This window comes from Podarcis muralis, chromosome 2 (genome assembly GCF_964188315.1).
Source record: "Podarcis muralis chromosome 2, rPodMur119.hap1.1, whole genome shotgun sequence".
Taxonomy (NCBI): domain Eukaryota; kingdom Metazoa; phylum Chordata; class Lepidosauria; order Squamata; family Lacertidae; genus Podarcis; species Podarcis muralis.
Genome location: NC_135656.1, coordinates 104,084,397 through 104,101,958, shown reverse-complemented (window position 1 = coordinate 104,101,958; position 17,562 = coordinate 104,084,397).

Genomic DNA, 17,562 nt, shown 5'->3' with positions numbered 1-17,562 from the left:
ACCAGAACTCTGCAGTTGTGCAGACGCAGATCTGCAGAATAATTTTACACTGGCAGCTCTGCTGTGTGCATCTGGAAACCAGCGTGAGAGCGCAAACCTTATGAGGAATGGTTGAGGGAATGTGGTATGTTTAGTCTGGTAGACTCGGAGGAGATACAGTAGCCATCTTCAAATATCTAAAGGGCTGTCGCCTGGGAGGTGGAACAAGCTTGTTTTCTTCTGCTCCAGAGACTAGGACCCAAACCAATGGATTCAATTACAAGAAGGGAGATTCTGACTAAAAGTCACAAAGAACTTCCTGACTGTAAGAGCTGTTTGACAGTGGAACAGCTTCCCACGAGAGGTGGTGGACTCTCCCTTCCTTGGGTTTTTTAAAGCAGAGGTTGAATCGTCATCTGTCATGTGCGATCTAGTTGAGATTCCTGCACAGCAGGGGGTTGGACTAGATGACCCTCCTCGGGGTTCCTTCCAACTCTACAGCTCTATCATCTGATCCATCTTCCCTGCAGCATGACCCAGGCTCTGCACTGCAGGCCAGTATGGCTGCTCTGTGGCGCCGTGCAGGTTATCCAGAACAATGTTGGCACTAGTTTGCCCTGTGCCATTCTGCATTCGATTTAAGATGCATGAGATTTACCTTGACGTTTCCTGCCACATCAGAGCTGCGGCTGCAAATTATGCAGACGTGCGGTCTAGTTGTCCTTGATGTGGCTGCAAGCTTTTAACAAACATATTTGAAATTATTGCTTCGCAATGTCAGCCGAAGTTAATTCTATGTAGCCAAACCCAGGGACAGAAGACAGAGGGGCTTAATACATTTTCAGAGGAGGGAAAGCCTCACTTCCTAGCTGCGTGACACTGGTTAGCTTCCCTGTACTGTGATGATTCTTCACCTAGTCAATTTTTCATGAGCCTTGAGAGGGACGATAAGAGATCAAGGGTATGCGTCTCAAAGTCAGTTTTTTTAACATTCCAACTGCGTTTGATCCTTAAAGAATTGCTTGTGGCTGATTTCATTTCGGATTCTCAGCAAGGGCACATTGCTCACCAAAAAGGCACCCAGCTTTTTTCCTGCAGACTATTCCTGACTTGTACATTCTGCCTAGATTGTAATTGCTAGAGTGGGTGCTCAGTGCCGATCAGTATGGGCATTCCTCAGCCTGAAAGCAGTCTATTCAGGGAAATTCAACCTTTTCGGTCGGCCCCACCACAACTACAATGTTTTGAAATTTGCTGCTGATGTCAAACACCATCTCTCCCTCTCAATGAATGCACTTCACATTTGTTGCAATGTGCTACCTGTACCAAGTGCTGCTGCAGTAAGGTCACATTGTAATTTATGGTCTCCCACGACACTTCTCTCTAAATTCCCCACGAGCCCTGCCTGGTCTCCATACAATGCCTTCCACGGAGCCCAGATTCCACAAATGCATGCAATTTCACAAATGCTTCCCCCGAAAGCTTGCAATTCCACAAATGCTCCCCCCACATACACTATGCTGCCCTTGGAAACTGGTAAGCATCGCAGGGATAAGGAGTCTGTGTTATGCCATTCAAAAGCACTCCACTCTCCTCCTCTTCAATTCTAATATCCTCTGCACAGGAAAATAACCCTTCTGCCTTTGTGCTTTAACTCCTAGCTGTAAGTGAAATAGTTATTATTCTGCTCCTGCAGCTAGGGGAACCTATTTCCTCTGCTCAGACTCAGCCCTGGAAGGAAGGAAAGGAAGAAAGGGAACGGCATGCTTCTCTGAGGTTGTGCAGAAAGCTTTCCTCATGCCACTGCGTAGCTGTAGCCTGCCTCCTTGCTTGTGAGAGGAAGGGACCAGTGCTTTGAGGTTAAAAAGCAGGTCAGACATATTTAGGCCCCATCTGTGTCGTACATTTAGAGCTGTATCATGTGAATTTAATCTGTCCCCCAAATCATCCTGTAGTTTCTTAAGGGAGCTGTATGTTGCTTGAAAACCCCCTTATTCCCCTCACAGAGCTACAATTTCCAGCTCCCTGGGGAAAGGGCAGAACTGTTAAACCCCTCTGAGAGTTGTTGCTCTGAGGGAACGGGGGACGGCTGCCCTACGTCCAGAATTTCCCAGATGTAGCTGGGATTTGTCCGTCAAAAATGGCGTACGGCAGCTCGTATCAGAAGTGTTGAATTTTGGGGAAAATTCTGGAAAAAAATAGCTTAAAAACATCTTTTTTTGAGATTTTGCAAAGCAGGTCCACAATTGTGGCAAAAACGAAACAAAACCTTTTTTGTGTCCAGATTCTCACTTCTAGAAATATGACAACCCTAACGGGGGGGGGGGGGGGGGGGGCTCTCCTAACAACTCATGGCGCCCAGAACAAACTACATTACCCAGGATTCTCTAGGGAAGCCATGAAAGTGTTCACAGTGGTATGGTACTGATTTAAAGGTATAGTGCAGGTGAGGTCTGATTCTCCAGAGGTCACCCCTATGCAGGGAAGAAATTGTTTTTCTTTGCACAATCCAGTCTTAACTGGAACACAGGTTTCTCAAACCCTGGGGTAGTAAGGGCTCGTCCATGACTGGGGTACTGCCCCAACTAGGCAGCCATCAGCCAGGCCCTCCTTTCTTCCCGCCTCCCTTATTACAAGCAGTGCAGGAGGATGGCACTGCCTGAAATCCTCCTCAACATTTGCCCCTGTAATTCTCAGCAGGGAAAACGATGGGGAAATGGGTTGTCTCTTGTCTGTCACTGACTTTGCCTCAACCTACTGTTGGGACACGGGTGGCGCTGTAGGTTAAACTACAGAGCCTAGGACTTGCTGATCAGAAGGTTGGCTGTTCGAATCCCCACGATGGGGTGAGCTCCCGTTACTCGGTCCCTGCTCCTGCCAACCTAGCAGTTCGAAAGCACGTCAAAGTGCAAATACATACTGAGAGCCAGTGTGGTGTAGTGGTTAGGAGTGGTAGTCTCGTAATCTGGGGAACCGGGTTTGCGTCTCCGCTCCTCCACATGCAGCTGCTGGGTGACCTTGGGCCAGTCACACTTCTTTGAAGTCTCTCAGCCCCACTCACCTCACAGAGTGTTTGTTGTGGGGGATGAAGGGAAAGGAGAATGTTAGCCGCTTTGAAACTCCTTAAAGGGAGTGAAAGGCGGGATATCAAATCCAAACTCTTCTTCTTCTTCCTGCTCTGGCGGAAAGGTAAACAGCGTTTCGATGCGCTGCTCTGGTTCTCCAGAAGCGGCTTAGTCATGCTGGCCACATGACCCAGAAGCTGTCTGCTGGCTCCCTCAGCCAATAAAGTGAGATGAGCACCGCAACCCCAGAGTCGGCCACGACTGGACCTAGCGGTGTTGGGTTCCTTTACCTTTACTGTTTGAGTCTCAGCCCCTCTGCCCTACCAGTGAGCACCAGCAGGGGGGTTTTCCCCACTGAGGGAACAACACCCCACTCCATTTCCAGGTTTCTTCCTCGGCAAGGTCACAAAATTTGGGGCGAGAGGACAAATTGCTAAGATAAGGAGACATAACTGTAGATGAACCACACCAAGAGGCCGAACATCTACGGTCCAGAGGTCAAATACCAAGGAATGTCCTGTGACTTGCGCCAGCTATCCTGTGAGGATCGTATGGGTTTAGGATTCCTGAGAGGATTTTGCAATGACGTTGCATTGAGACATTGATCTGCAGGGCCCGACGTTATCCTTAAATCTATATTATGCCCCACCTGCTTACCCCCACCTTGGCAGTGGCAATGTGATCTCTGTCAGGCCGGTAACAGAATCCCTTGCTGTGTAGAGGGAATGGCTGTACTCTGGATGGAAAACAGTAAAAGGGCTTTTCCAGCTACATGGATCAAGTGACTTTTCCTGTAAATCTCTTCTTCCCGCTCAAACACCCAGAATCTCCGTCAATGACAAATAATTTCAAAAAGGTCTGATTCTGTGGTTTTATTTCGGTTGGGGTGTGTGCGTCTTGCTGCATCATGCAGGAAATGCCACAATATTTTTGTAATGAAATGACCAGACACACACAAAGAATTACAAAGCATCCTCCATGCATTATTGATAGGCTTTTATGACGACTGCTGCTATTGCAGTACTGTATTGGCTCTTAATTCTTAGAAAACACAGCAATACTTTGGCCAGGATGAAGCACTGGTGCCATCTAGCGAGTCCTGGAAGAACCTGCTTCCAAACTGCTCTGATTATTGCGAGCATTCACAAGTGATGCACACACAAATCCATTCTTGCACTTCTTTCAAACCAATGAAAAACCTGCGTTCATTTAATACCTTTGACTTTATGCCTGGCATAAAGTTAGGGTGTGAACGTTGGTAACTTTCGAATAATCTCCTCACTGCAGGCAGACATACATGCAGTAAACTGAGCATACTTTCCTGTCCATAGGATTGGGCAAATAATAATTATCTTCAGAAGGTAAATGCAGGTGCAGAACCATAGCAGGAGTAAAAGGAACAGGGGTGGGAGTAAAAGGTGGCCAGCAGGTGAAGGGTTAAATGCTTCCCCCCAAAACACACACAAAACACCTTTCTGCTGCAAAACATCTCTAACCAAGGAAAGGAGAAGAGCTGTCTAACATTTCACACAGCTTTATAGCAATGTAGCTTTGGTACTCACTGTATTGCCTGTCCTTTGTCCACCTGTGATGTCATTGGCTACTGTGATTATTATTACTTGTAAAGGTAAAGGGACCCCTGACCATTAGGTCCAGTCGTGGCCAACTCTGGGGTTGCAGCGCTCATCTCGCTTTATTGGCTGAGGGAGCCGGCGTACAGCTTCCAGGTCATGTGGCCAGCATGAATAAGCTGCTTCTGGCGAACCAGAGCAGCACACGGAAACGCTGTTTTCCTTCCCACCGGAGTGGTACCTATTTATCCACTTTGACGTGCTTTTGAACTGCTAGGTTGGCAGGAGCAGGGACCGAGCAACGGGAGCTCACCCTGTCGCGGGGATTCAAACCGCTGACCTTCTAATCGGCAAGTCCTAGGCTCTGTGGTTTAACCCACAGCGCCACCCGCATCCCCTATTACTTTATTATTTATTAAATCTGTTGGCCGCTTTATTTTGCCCAGAGCAACTTACAAACAACTAAATGATGTATCTGGAGTTCCATTTACTCAGCAATTCTCCCCTGTGTGAATGAAGAGAGATGTGATTCTGGTTTGATTCTGATGTGATTCCGGTTTGCAAACCTAGAAACTGACTGACTAGTGTATTAATGTGCCAAGATAACCCCATCCACCACCTCTCCCTCATATTGCACTGTGGAAGCAGGCCTCACTTTAAAGAGCACACTCCACTCTACCAGGCTTCTTCCATAATATGAAGTTCTGTTTATAGTTGCATGGCAGGAAGTTCCACCACTGCAGTTTACGCCCTAGCAAGCGCTGTTTGGACTGCAGCCAAAATCCCAAAACATTCCTATCAAAGATCTTCCAGAAGAGAGAGTCCTTAGAGATGGCAACACACACTGCCCCCTGCTGATTAAGCTAGTAACACCCCACCAAAATGAGGACAATTTGGATGTGGTATTTGGGGCATTGTTCCTCTTCATCATGGGTAGGCAAACTAAGGCCTAATTGCCTTCTAAATCTGGCCCGCAGACGGTCCGGGAATCAGCGTGTTTTTACATGAGTAGAATGTGCCCTTTTATTTAAAATGCATCTCTGGGTTGTTTGTGGGGCCTGCCTGGTGTTTTTACATGAGTAGAAGGTGCCCTTTTATTTAAAATGCATCTCTGGGTGATTTGTGAGGCTAAGGAATCCGTTCATTTCCCCCCCAAAAAACAAATATAGTCTGGCCCCCAACAAGGTCTGAGGAACAGTGGTGAAAAAGTTTGCTGACCCCTGCTCTTCACACTCTGGTTTCTGTCTCCCTTAAGCAGGTATGTCCAAATGTCTTTGATCCTTACATCTCAAGAACTTCGGCCAGAACCTCTTCTGTGTCCTCCACCCTTTTCCTAGTCCAGGCTCCTTCCTAGTCAAGGCAGCAAGGAGGGCTTAAAAAGGAGATGGAGGAAAAGAAATGGCTAAGGTTGCTAAGATAAGGAGGTAGAATTGGAGATGAAACACATTGAGAGGCCGAAGAACACAAAGGAGGACCTTGTCCACATGAGGAGGTTTGGTCCACCACACCACCCTTCCAATAACTGTTCCTTTGAAAGAGGGAGACCAGGAATGAGCCTCTGCTAAGATGTGCTGCTTGATTGTCTGCCCACCTTTCATCATGCCCACTTCTGCCCACAGAGTTAGGAGCTGTAGCACCCCAAAGTACTGTAGTCACGTGGAAAGATCCAGCATGGAACTGGTGAAGATGCTGCAAGCAGGAAGAGGTAAGCTGGAATGTCAAACCTGGCTAGACTGACCTTAAGTAGCTTTCTCCTTCAAACGTTGGCAGTCTGCTTTTGCAATTGCCGTTTTGATTATCACTGGGAGCCTGAGAAATTAGTTAATTCACCTCACAAACACGCAGCCCGGTTCTGTTTATAGCTGCATGGCAGTAAGTTCCACTGAGTTCACTGCGGCTTGCTTCCAAGCAAGTGTGTGCTTGGACTGCAGCCAAAATCCTAAAATCTTCACATCAAAGAACTGCTGAAGGGAGGAAGGATTTAGAGGAGCAATGTCCCCAGATTATCACATCAAAATTGTCCTCTGTGGATGGTTTGGTGGGGTGTTAGTAGCTCAGCCAGCAGGGGGAGTTATGCGTTGCCACCCCCTAAGGAATTTCCCTTCTGGCAGTGTGACTTGGTCTCCTTTCGCCAAAGGCATTTCCTCCAAGTGTTCCTTGAAACAAAAGAGAAATAGCAACAGGAAGCCCATAACCCAAAGGCTCGCCAGGGAGGGCGTCCACTGCTGACACCCTTGACCTCTTGGCGGTGGCAGTGCAAGCAGAAGGAAACAAAACAACTCAAATATCTGAAGCACGTGAAGCAACAAAGCTAAAAATAACCGTCTGTGCACATCAAAACAAACACCGCAGGTCGCCATGTTGGACCGTTGTAGCAGGGGCAGGGAATCCATAAACCACGATAAGGTTATATCTTTTAACAGGAGTAATCAAAATGTCACAAAGCCACGAGCAAGGTTTTGAATAGGTCGGATTAATTGTTAAGCAAAATAAAACAAGTGAGGAGCGGAAGAGGGAGGGAGAGCTGAACACAATGTTAAAGGAGCAACGTATGAATGGTTTTTAACCCTTTTGCTTAATTTTACTTATTTATCACATTATATATCCCACTTTTCCTCCAAGGAGCTCAAGGTGGCAAGCATGGTTCTCTTCCTCCCCATTTTATCCTTAAAAACAAAACAAAACCCTGCAAAGTAGCGACTGAATGGCCCAAGGTCACCCATTGAGTTTCATGGCTGAGTGAGGATTCGAACTCTGCTCTCCCTGGACCTCCAGCACTCTAGCCACTACACTTGTCATACTGAGAAGGCAGCGAAAAGTCAGACCCATGCCATATGTTTATAAAGCACACCCAACACACATTTAAAGCACATGACCTACCCCCCAGATAATCCCAGTAGTTTAAGGTACTGGGAACTGTAACTCTGTGAAGGGGAATCCACAGTCCTTCCCACAAGGGAAAACAGAGAAGAGGATAAATTCTCCACCTTCCATTTGCCTGGGTGAATGATAACAGGGTTAGGCCTTCTTTTCTCCTTCTCATAGAATCATAGAGTTGGAATAGACCACAAGGGCCATCGAGTCCAACCCCCTGCCAAGCAGGAAACACCATCAGAGCACTCCTGACATATGGTTGTGAAGCCTCTGCTTAAAGACCTCCAAAGAAGGAGACTCCACCACACTCCTTGGCAGCAAATTCCACTGTCGAACAGCTCTTACTGTCAGGAAGTTCTTCCTAATGTTTAGGTGGAATCTTCTTTCTTGTAGTTTGGATCCATTGCTCCGTGTCCGCTTCTCTGGAGCAGCAGAAAACAACCTTTCTCCCTCCTCTATATGACATCCTTTTATATATTTGAACATGGCTATCATATCACCCCTTTAACCTCCTCTTCTCCAGGCTAAACATGCCCAGCTCCCTTAGCTGTTCCTCATAAGGCATCGTTTCCAGGCCTTTGACCATTTTGGTTGCCCTCCTCTGGACACGTTCCAGTTTGTCAGTGTCCTTCTTGAACTGTGGTGCCCAGAACTGGACACAGTACGTCTGCCAGCCACAGGGAATCTATGGCCACTTAACAGTGTAAGAAGCACAGCCAGGAATAATTGTAGGGCAGGGGGTTCCAAAACTGGTCTGTGGACCACCAGTGGTGAGCAAGATTCATTCAGGTGGTCTGTGGCATGTCTGTGGATAGAAGGCTGTCCTATTAAATCCTCATATTGTTTTTTAATTGTATCACACAGCATCCAGCGTAGTGCATTACAATTGCTACAGCAGGTAGAAAAATCATTTTAAGTGCTCCACCAAGATGCTTGGCAATTTTCGAGTGGTTGGGGGTGGGGTGTGGATTTTGGGGTATCTACACAAGACTGCACATGATCCTTCCGAGGGAAAACCAGTATTGCATGCCGGAGCCAGCCCTAACGTTAGAGATGGTTATATACAGCTTGTCTCAGGCAAGGTATTTTAGGTAATTACAATATCAATTATTCAGCATATAGGTCAGGGGTCTGCAACCCACGGCTATTTTACACCTTTGCCGCGGCTCCAGGGCGGATACTAGCGAGGGGAGGAGGCGCATTGTGCGCCCCGACACTCCCCACTGTGGCGGGCGCTGTACTGGCTGTGACGTTGCATGGGGGCAGTGCGTGCGTTAGTCATGCACCGTCCCGACGTCACCTTCCCGCCCGCCCGCCCGCTACATTGTAAGGGGCATGTACGCTGGTCACTGCATTGAAAGGGGGCATGTACGCTGGTCACTGTTTTGAAGGGGAGTGGAGAACACACACACACAAAAAGGTAACTTGTTAATTTAACGTTTATTTCTATGAGGAGGAGTAATTCTGAGGGGTCAAATAAAGAAATAATTTTAAAAAGTGACAAAAAAGTTATTTTTATAATGACGAGTTTTGCGGCTCCTAGTTTTTTTTTCTTCGGAAACGGGTCCAAGTGGCTCTTTTTGTCTTAAAGGTTGCAGACCCCTGATATAGGTTATATATATCTCCAAGAGGGAGGCACTATTTGGATTCCCTGGTTCCAAACATCTAGGAGGAGTCTTTAACTGGGTTTCAGCATTGAAGAAGCAAAACAGATTAGGCTGGGGGGAAAGCCCCACATAAATCCACCCCAGAGCTGTTTGCTTTTGTTCCTAGGACTGCAGCTTTGGTGTTTCTAAGAGCTGTCCGTACACCCCGTTCCTCTAAGTTCTCCATTAAAGCAACTCAAATGTAGCTCACTTAAGCTATGCACAAATAAATAAAAACGTCGGTGATTTTGTGTGATGCTTCTGTTTGTGAGTTTTGTTCCTTGTGTGGCGGTTGAACAAAACCGTTTGTGAAAGTTTTCCCCCTTATGTGACGGTGCTATTTATAGAGTGTAGATCAGCCTTCACCCACCTGATGCCCTCAAGGTGTTTTGGATCACAGCTACCACCAGCCCATGCAGGCTCTGGACGTTGGGAGTTGTAACCCAATCACCTGGAAGGCACCAGGTGAGTGAAGGCTGGTGCAGGTTGTACCTTTTCGAGAGGGCTTCGTGTGGTCGTCTCAGCAAGTTCCGTTTCCTAAGAGCACATCTACCACTTTACACACACACACCAACCTCTTTCAAGTGTTGCAAAACAATGTGGTTGAACTGCAGGAGCCCATCATTTATGTAACCGGGAAAGCCCTCCTAAGCCACTGTTGACATCGCCAGGAATTAGGTAAGTGTCTTACAACAGTGTGTGGCATGCACTGGCCCCTCCCCAAAAAGGGCAGGGTTGAGACCTGGGCCACCCCGGTCTGCTACATCGCCACCAGAGGGCAATCTTGCCCTTACTGAGAGCTTAGAGCAAGAGGGCACTGCCAGGCAGACAGACAGACAGACTCTGCTCTCACCACCATCTGACCAACAACACAATATTTCTTCTGGGGTCTTTTTCACTGTGGGCTGCTATGTACCTGTTATGTACTGAGTTGAATAGGATCCAAACTGCAGCAGTCTGATTGGTCCTAGAACAATAGGATCCAAAAGGCAGCAGTCTGATTGGTCCTAGAACAATAGGATTCAGAATGCAGCAGTCTGATTGGTCCTAGAACAATGCAGCAGTATGATTGGTTGGCAGGAACTACCCAATCATGCTCCAGATAGAAGTGAATCCACAACCTGATTGGCTTACAGTAGAATTCCGGAATTAGCCAATCATGTGCAGCCCATTGTGTAAATAATGTATATAAAGCAGATACTTTGAGGGGACTTTCATTCATTCCTCCTCACCACTATGAGCTGAATAAAGAGCCTGAAATCACTTTGCGACTCTGAGTATATTTCAGTACCTTAGGGCGGCATAGCCATCTGTCACCATGATTAGAGGAACCTGGCGTAGGTGCTTGCAAGATTTGACCTAGGCAAAGACCATCAGCGACAAGGGGCAGGCGGCTAAGATGGGAACAGAACAGTGCCTTGGCAACCTAACCCATATTTACAGGGAAAGGCTAATGTTGCCTGTGGGTGTGTTCATAGGGAATGGGTACTTCATGCTTCCCTTGCTCCCCACATTTCCCCACAACCCATACCTTCAAGCTGTGCACCAGCAACCAGGCCCATTGCTAGCCTTGGCACCCAGATTGGTGGGAGGTGGAGAACAGTTGGAAACCTGGTGCAAGAGAAGAGTTCATCGCTCCATTTCCTGCTCACTGAATCTCCCTTGCCAGTGCCTCTTTTGCCTTCATGTTAGGCAGAGGGAGACATCTGCCCCTGAGACAGTGGTTCTGGGCGTCACAGAGGGTGCCAAATCGTTGTCCTTTAATATATTGCATCTTACAATACAGTATTGCCTGATAAGGGAGTGGGAAGAGGTGCCTTGCTGTCTTGCCTCAGCTGCCAAAACAGTTTCCACCCCAGGGGCCCAGAGAACTTGACCAGCATGAGACACTATGTCCCTTGACCTGGGTGGGAAGGCAGCACTTTGCTATCAGGCCAGCCCAAGCATTGGTGCCGCCGCCCCTGCAGCAGTCACAGGGTTGGAAACCCCATCCTTGCAGCATAATGTGTAGTTCTAATTTAATTCTCCGTTACGTAACATAGGTCACCAATTCAGATCATTTGACTATTACCACTTCTCAATATGTTGAATGCGTCTGAAGTGTGTTTTGGTGGGGAGGGTGACACTTTGGGACCAAATTGCGATCCAAATGGGGCATCTTGTGTCCCTCAGGCCTAATTTTATGCGGCCCTTAGCCCAATTTCAAAAGCTCTCTGCAAAGAATCAGTTCAGGCTTCTGGCCACAGAGTGATCTTTCTCTCCGCTGACTTGCTGGGGAGGAAGAGAGAGGGACTGAACGGGAGTATCGGAGAGGTAAGGCGTGGCCCCACACACTTGTGGCTGGCTCTAGTTGCCCCTGCCTCTGACTGCACAGCTGGCACGCAACACCTGGAAGATTACCCTTGCAAAAGAAGGTGGCTCTCAGCAGGAAAAAGGTTGCCCCCTCATGCTGTAAATCAAGAATTGGGGAACCTCTGCCCCCCCCCATAAAAACACTGGGTGATGTCAGCTGATGGGTGGCATTCCCATCTATGTTGAATGCACCCACCTGTCAGCCAGTTTCCCACAGGGAACTGGTGTGCACTGCCAAAGCAACAGGATTTAACCACTCATCAGCTGCTCAGACCCCTACACAGAGCAGGACTGAACACACTGCTCATCAGCTGATGAGTGGCAGGTTAGCCAGCACATTCCCTATGGGGAATGTGTTGGCAAAGCAGACCCCCCTCCTTCCATGGGTCAAATCTGACAGGTGGGCGAGTCCATCCACCTATCAGTCGCCTGGTGCCTTTGTGATGTGAGTTGATTGGCACGTGGGTGGCTCTGCCCACCTGTCACAGTTGGCCTGTGCGGCGGGAGGAGATAAAAGATCTGGCCTTCTGGGCCAAAAAGGTTCTAAATGGACCAAGGAATATTTGCAAGCTTTCGTACCCCACATCATTTCCTCTGCAGACACGACTGAGGCTTAACTTCCATTCCATGCTGCCTGTGTATCTATCTCAAGCGCTTAGACACTCTTTAAACTGATAGCCTTTATTGTCAGACTAATTTGTAACGAATCATGGAGCTCAGCCAAGAGAAGGGCACCGTGTTGAGAGAAACGCAGCCAAATGACCAAATAAGAGATTGGGAAGCTGGGGCCTCTCTGGCACTCTGTAGCAGTGGAAGTAAGACAACCCAGAGCTCAGGAAGGCAAAAGGAGGCGGCCCTCTCATCCCTGCAATATGGAAAAAGTGCCCTGGCTAAGTCTGTCTATGAGAATAAGATGCAATTCAGTACCTAAAGTGTCTGTATCTATGTGACTCACTGAAAAATATAATGCCACATTTCCTACACTCCAGAAGAAGAGATGTTGGTGAGTTCACAGTGGAGTTGGGGGCTCTCGCTTGCTCGTGGATCTTTGCCTTGAACACAGCTCCAGCTGCAAGCTACTTGCAGCACGTCAGCTCACAGGCCTTGAATTGCTAATAAAACTGTCACTATAATTCAGTCTTATCTTCCCATATACATAACAATCTAAGGCTGTCGTCACGCTCTTCAATTCGCATGGCTGCCACTAGGTGGCCATGCCAACTCCAGCAGGAAAGTGAGGAAGCAGCGCTGGTGGCAGGCGTTAAAAGAAGTGGGGAGAGGTTATTCAAAGAAACACACATCACTCTGTTATTATTGCTGTGTTTTTACGGCCAGGGAGAGGCAGGTAAACCAGAGGGAATCTTTGCCCCAGTTGCCAGGATATCTCAACAGCCTCAGGTACTCCTGTGTACTTGACACGGGCTGAAGGGTACCACCTCAGGCGGCCACTCTTGCACAAAGCAGGGCTCTGTGTGCATATTTCATTAGCACACAGTTGTATTGCTGGTGAAACGGCGCCTATCGTGCTGCAATTATGACACAGGAACTCTGCCAGGAAATAATAATATAATGACAGCCCTGTTGTCCAGCTGTGTTTTGGAGTACCATTAATCTGGGTGTGTTTTTCACTCTTCTCCTTCTTCTTCCCACCTTGACTCTCGTTTTTTGCCTCTCCGGCCATGGCTGTAGGGCAGAGGGAGGGACAAAAGGACATGTTTTCCTTCTCTGTCCTCTCCTCCCACTTGTCAAACACAAGCCCTTTGATCCTGTTGACAAAGTAAACGGGAGTCCCGGACAAACAGTCCCGCTGCCTTGACACGTGAGTGCCCAACTCGTGAGGGCTTGCTGACCTCCATCACTCCAGGCCCAAAGAAACTTATTCACTGCCAGTCCCAGGGCCTCCCTTCAGACCTAACTGGGGTGCCTGGCGAAAGACACTCCGGTGAGGACAAGGGAAGCTTCTGTAAGGCCAGGCAGGGAAAGGAAGAGCTTCCCTTTAGAGCGTTGGGCCTCCAAATAATGATGGCGATGAACAGCTGTCTTCCCGTTAAGGCATTGGGCCTCAAAATAATACAGTGGTGCCCCGCAAGACGAATGCCTCGCAAGACGGAAAACCCGCTAGACGAAGGGTTTTCCATTTCGGAGGCGCTTCGCAAGACGAATTTCCCTATGGGCTTGCTTCACAAGACGAAAACATCTTGCGAGTCTCGCCATTCCCCCCCCCCCTGCTTTTTCCCCCCTTCTTCAAAGCCGCTAAGCCGTTAATAGCCTTTTAACAGCTTAGCCGCTAAGCCTTTAATAGCCGCTAAGCCGCTAAACCGCTAATAGCGCTAATCTGCTTAGCCGCTAATGGGGTTGCTTCGCAAGACGAAAAAACCGCTAGACGAAGAGAATCGTGAAACGGATTCTTTTCGTCTTGCGGGGCACCACTGTAATGATGATGTTTAAATATTAATACTACTCACAGGTGTTGGGCCTCAAAATAGCGATGGCAATGGTTAAAGAGTAATACAGGGTACCTCGGGCTACATACGCTTCAAGTTACATACGCTTCAGGTTACAGACTCCATTAACCCAGAAATAATACCTTGGGTTAAGAACTTTGCTTCAGGATGAGAACAGAAATTGTGCTCCGGCAGCGGCAGCGGGAGACCCCATTAGCTAAAGTGGTGCTTCAGGTTAAGAACAGTTTCAGGTTAAGAACAGACCTTCGGAACGAATTAAGTATGTAGCCAAAGGTACCGCTGTACAGTGGAACCTCAGTTGTTGAAAGTTATCTATTCCGGAAGACCCTTCAACTTCCGAAACGTTCAACAACCGAGGCACAATTGCCAGTCACCAAATTCCTTTTTAAAAAACGGAGAAACGTGCCTCAGAAGCCATTCAACTTCCGATGCACATTTGAAAACAGAAGCATTCACTTTCAGGTTCCGAATTGTTCAGCTTCTGAAGCAATTGACAACCAAGGTTCCACTTTACTAAAAATAATCTTCCCGTTAAAGTGTTGAGCCTCAAAGCAAAACAACAACAGCAAACTTTTATACAGAGGAAGCCTCCACTCCAATTACACTTGGCATGCCCCTAGTGCTTTTTTCTGTAGGTACTAAAGAGTACGCTAATCCCAAGCTCTAACCACTACACCACACTGTTTCTGCATACGCACATATATATGCCATACAAATAAGACAATCTGCTTCCTTAGCCAGGGGTCGGTGGCCTCATTCCAGCAGGGTGCGTATGTTTTCATCTTAGAACTTACAATAAAACAAAACCGAAAGCTCGGGAGTAGCTGGTTCCCAGAAGGAGGCCTCGGCCCAGAAAGATTCGTGATCAAAGGTCTGTTTGGATCAGCAATCCTTTTCCAACAGTGTTTCTGGGAAGCCAACAGGCAGGGTCTGAAAGAAGAGCCTTCCCCTGATTGTTCTCTCCAGCTAAAGATCAGAGCGAAGTGCTTTAAATAAATAGATACACCTGCATACATGCAGCTGTGATGATCAGGCACACACCTCACCTGTCTCTTTGCCAGGGGTAGGCAACCTAAGGCCCATCGGCCAGATGCGGCCCAATCGCCGTCTCAATCCAGCCCGCGCACGGTCCAGGAATTAGCATGTTTTTACATGAGTAGAATATGCGCTTTTATTTAAAATGCATCTCTGGGTTATTTGTGGGGCCTGTCTGGTGTTTTTACATGAGTAGAATGTGTCCTATTATTTAAAATGCATCTCTGGGTTATTTGTGGGACATAGGGATTCATTCATATTTTTTTCCCAAAATATAGTCCGGCCCACCACATGGTCTGAGGGACGGTGGACTGGCCCATGACTGGAAAAGGTTGCTAACCCCTGCTCTTTGCCAAAGAACCAGCTTGGAGGTGTGTCCTGTTCATTATTACCTGCCAACAACCCCGATTATTCCCTCTGCTGGGCCTACTGCAGAGCTATACAAATTCCAAAGAGGGGTGAGGGGACACTTGCCATGTCTGCTAGCCACTACCAGTCCAGGCCCTGGCTTGTTATTCCTTAAAAGCATTATAACACATCACAGTGCAGTGAGGTGCTAGCGGGTGGGTCAGTATCTGTGTTACACAACACGCCAAGCGCTCCCAACAGCTTCACTTAAAGGATGTTTATTAAGAGTTAAGACTGAAGGGCATACAGAAATGAGACGCAGCTTTTAAAAGAAACATGCAGTTGGCTGTCTGCTTGGCTTACATAACAGAAATCCTGGGTTTCTGTTGGTGGAAGAGGACAGGCAGAGTTTATGTGGACCATCACAGAAAAAACTATTTCCAAAACCATGTTAGTTTCAGAACACATAAGAGTACTTCATAAAAGATTTTGTGGAACCCATGAAAGGTGATGATGGCTTTACAAAGGAACTGGACAATTAGCTATATAGGAATGTCTCTGACCTTCTCCTTGAGGGCAAAACAGAAGGGTGCAGGGATGTCAAGCCTTTCAGTAGCACTCTGGTCAGTGACCAAAATAAATCGATTTTTTAAGCCTTTCACTGTCCGGTGTTGTGGTCAGGAGAACAACTTCTTGGCCAACTTGTGTGTACCAAAGCGTCTACTTGTTTGCAGTTGGGGATTTGTCGCTGGACTCCTGGCACCTTTGATCTAGCCGTTGGTTCAAAGAAAAAATAGGTTTAAAAAGGAGTCCTGGATGCCAAGATCCAAGTTTGGGGCAAGTACTCTTTGGTGAGAGAACCCCAGCAGAGATTTAAAATCACAAAAGATGCAGCAACGTAAAGAGTGGAAATAGAGGCTGCCAGACCTTGTGAGTTGCGAAGTTTCCTTCTTTCCCCAGCATAGGAAAAAGCCCACACATTTGGTAAGTTAAAAAAAAATGATTTACTTACAAACTCTCCAAAGGTCAGGTTCATGTGCTTCAGAAAACATTGCTTGGCTTAGTTACAAAATAGTGAAAGTTCCTAAAATATTGGTATAGAAATTCAAGAGTGGCTTGTGAGTACACATTGAACTTCTCAGGTGGGCTGGAGGTTGACCAATAGGCTTGATTACTCATTTCCTTCGAGGTAAAGGGAAATAATCTCTCTAAGCCTGGCAGGACAGCTTACTCTATGGTGTTAACCCCTTCATGCATCAACTAGATTTAAGCATGTTGGTTATGAGGCTGGTTATCCCATATCAGCAAGGCCAGTCTTGGCGTTTTGGGGGAGGGGAGCAAACAGCACATTACATTAACTATATAGCTGCACCTTTAAGCCCTCCTGATATTATTGAACTCCAATTCCCCATCCAGCATGATTATAAGAGTTGAAGGCCAGCACCATCCAGAAACAATCACAGGTTTCCCCACCCTTGCTTGAAGTGCAGGGTTGCTTACATGCCTGTTTACACCAGGGATGAGAAAGTTTTGGTCCTCCAGATGGTACTGAACTATAACTCCCATCACCCCTAGCCATTGGCCTTGCTTGCTGGGGCTGATGGGAGTTGTAGTTTGGCAACATCTGGAGGAACAAAGGTTCCCCATCCCTGGTTTACACAAAATAAACTACTTGGGACTTGGATCTGGATTGGGACCCTAGCATGGGGAAGTAGAGGGCTTCAGCCCTTTATCCCCCTACCATGATCCTGGTTTGGATCACCTCCCATCACTTGCAATTGCCATATGAAAAAATTGCTTTCATGGAAGCAAATGGGATTTAGCACCCATTCCCACCCCAGGTTTGCTGGCCATGTGCCCTACATTACAGAGAACAGTTCTCCTTTTGAAGGCGTTCTCTATTTGAACATGTTTCTAGTCCAGTTTAAAAATAAAGATCCATAGAAGAGAGAAAGCCGGAGCCTATCTGAGAGAGAGGTTCACAGACAGTCTTCCCCACTGTGGCAAAATGTGTCATCTACTGTACAGTGGTACCCCGGGTTAAGAACTTAATTTGTTCTGGAGGTCCGTTCTTAACCTGAAACTGTTCTTAACCTGAAGCACCACTTTAGCTAATGGAATGCCCCTCCTGCTGCCGCCGCACCGCCGGAGCACGATTTCTGTTCTCATCCTGAAGCAAAGTTCTTAACCCAAGGTACTATTTCTGGGTTAGTGGCGTTTGTAACCT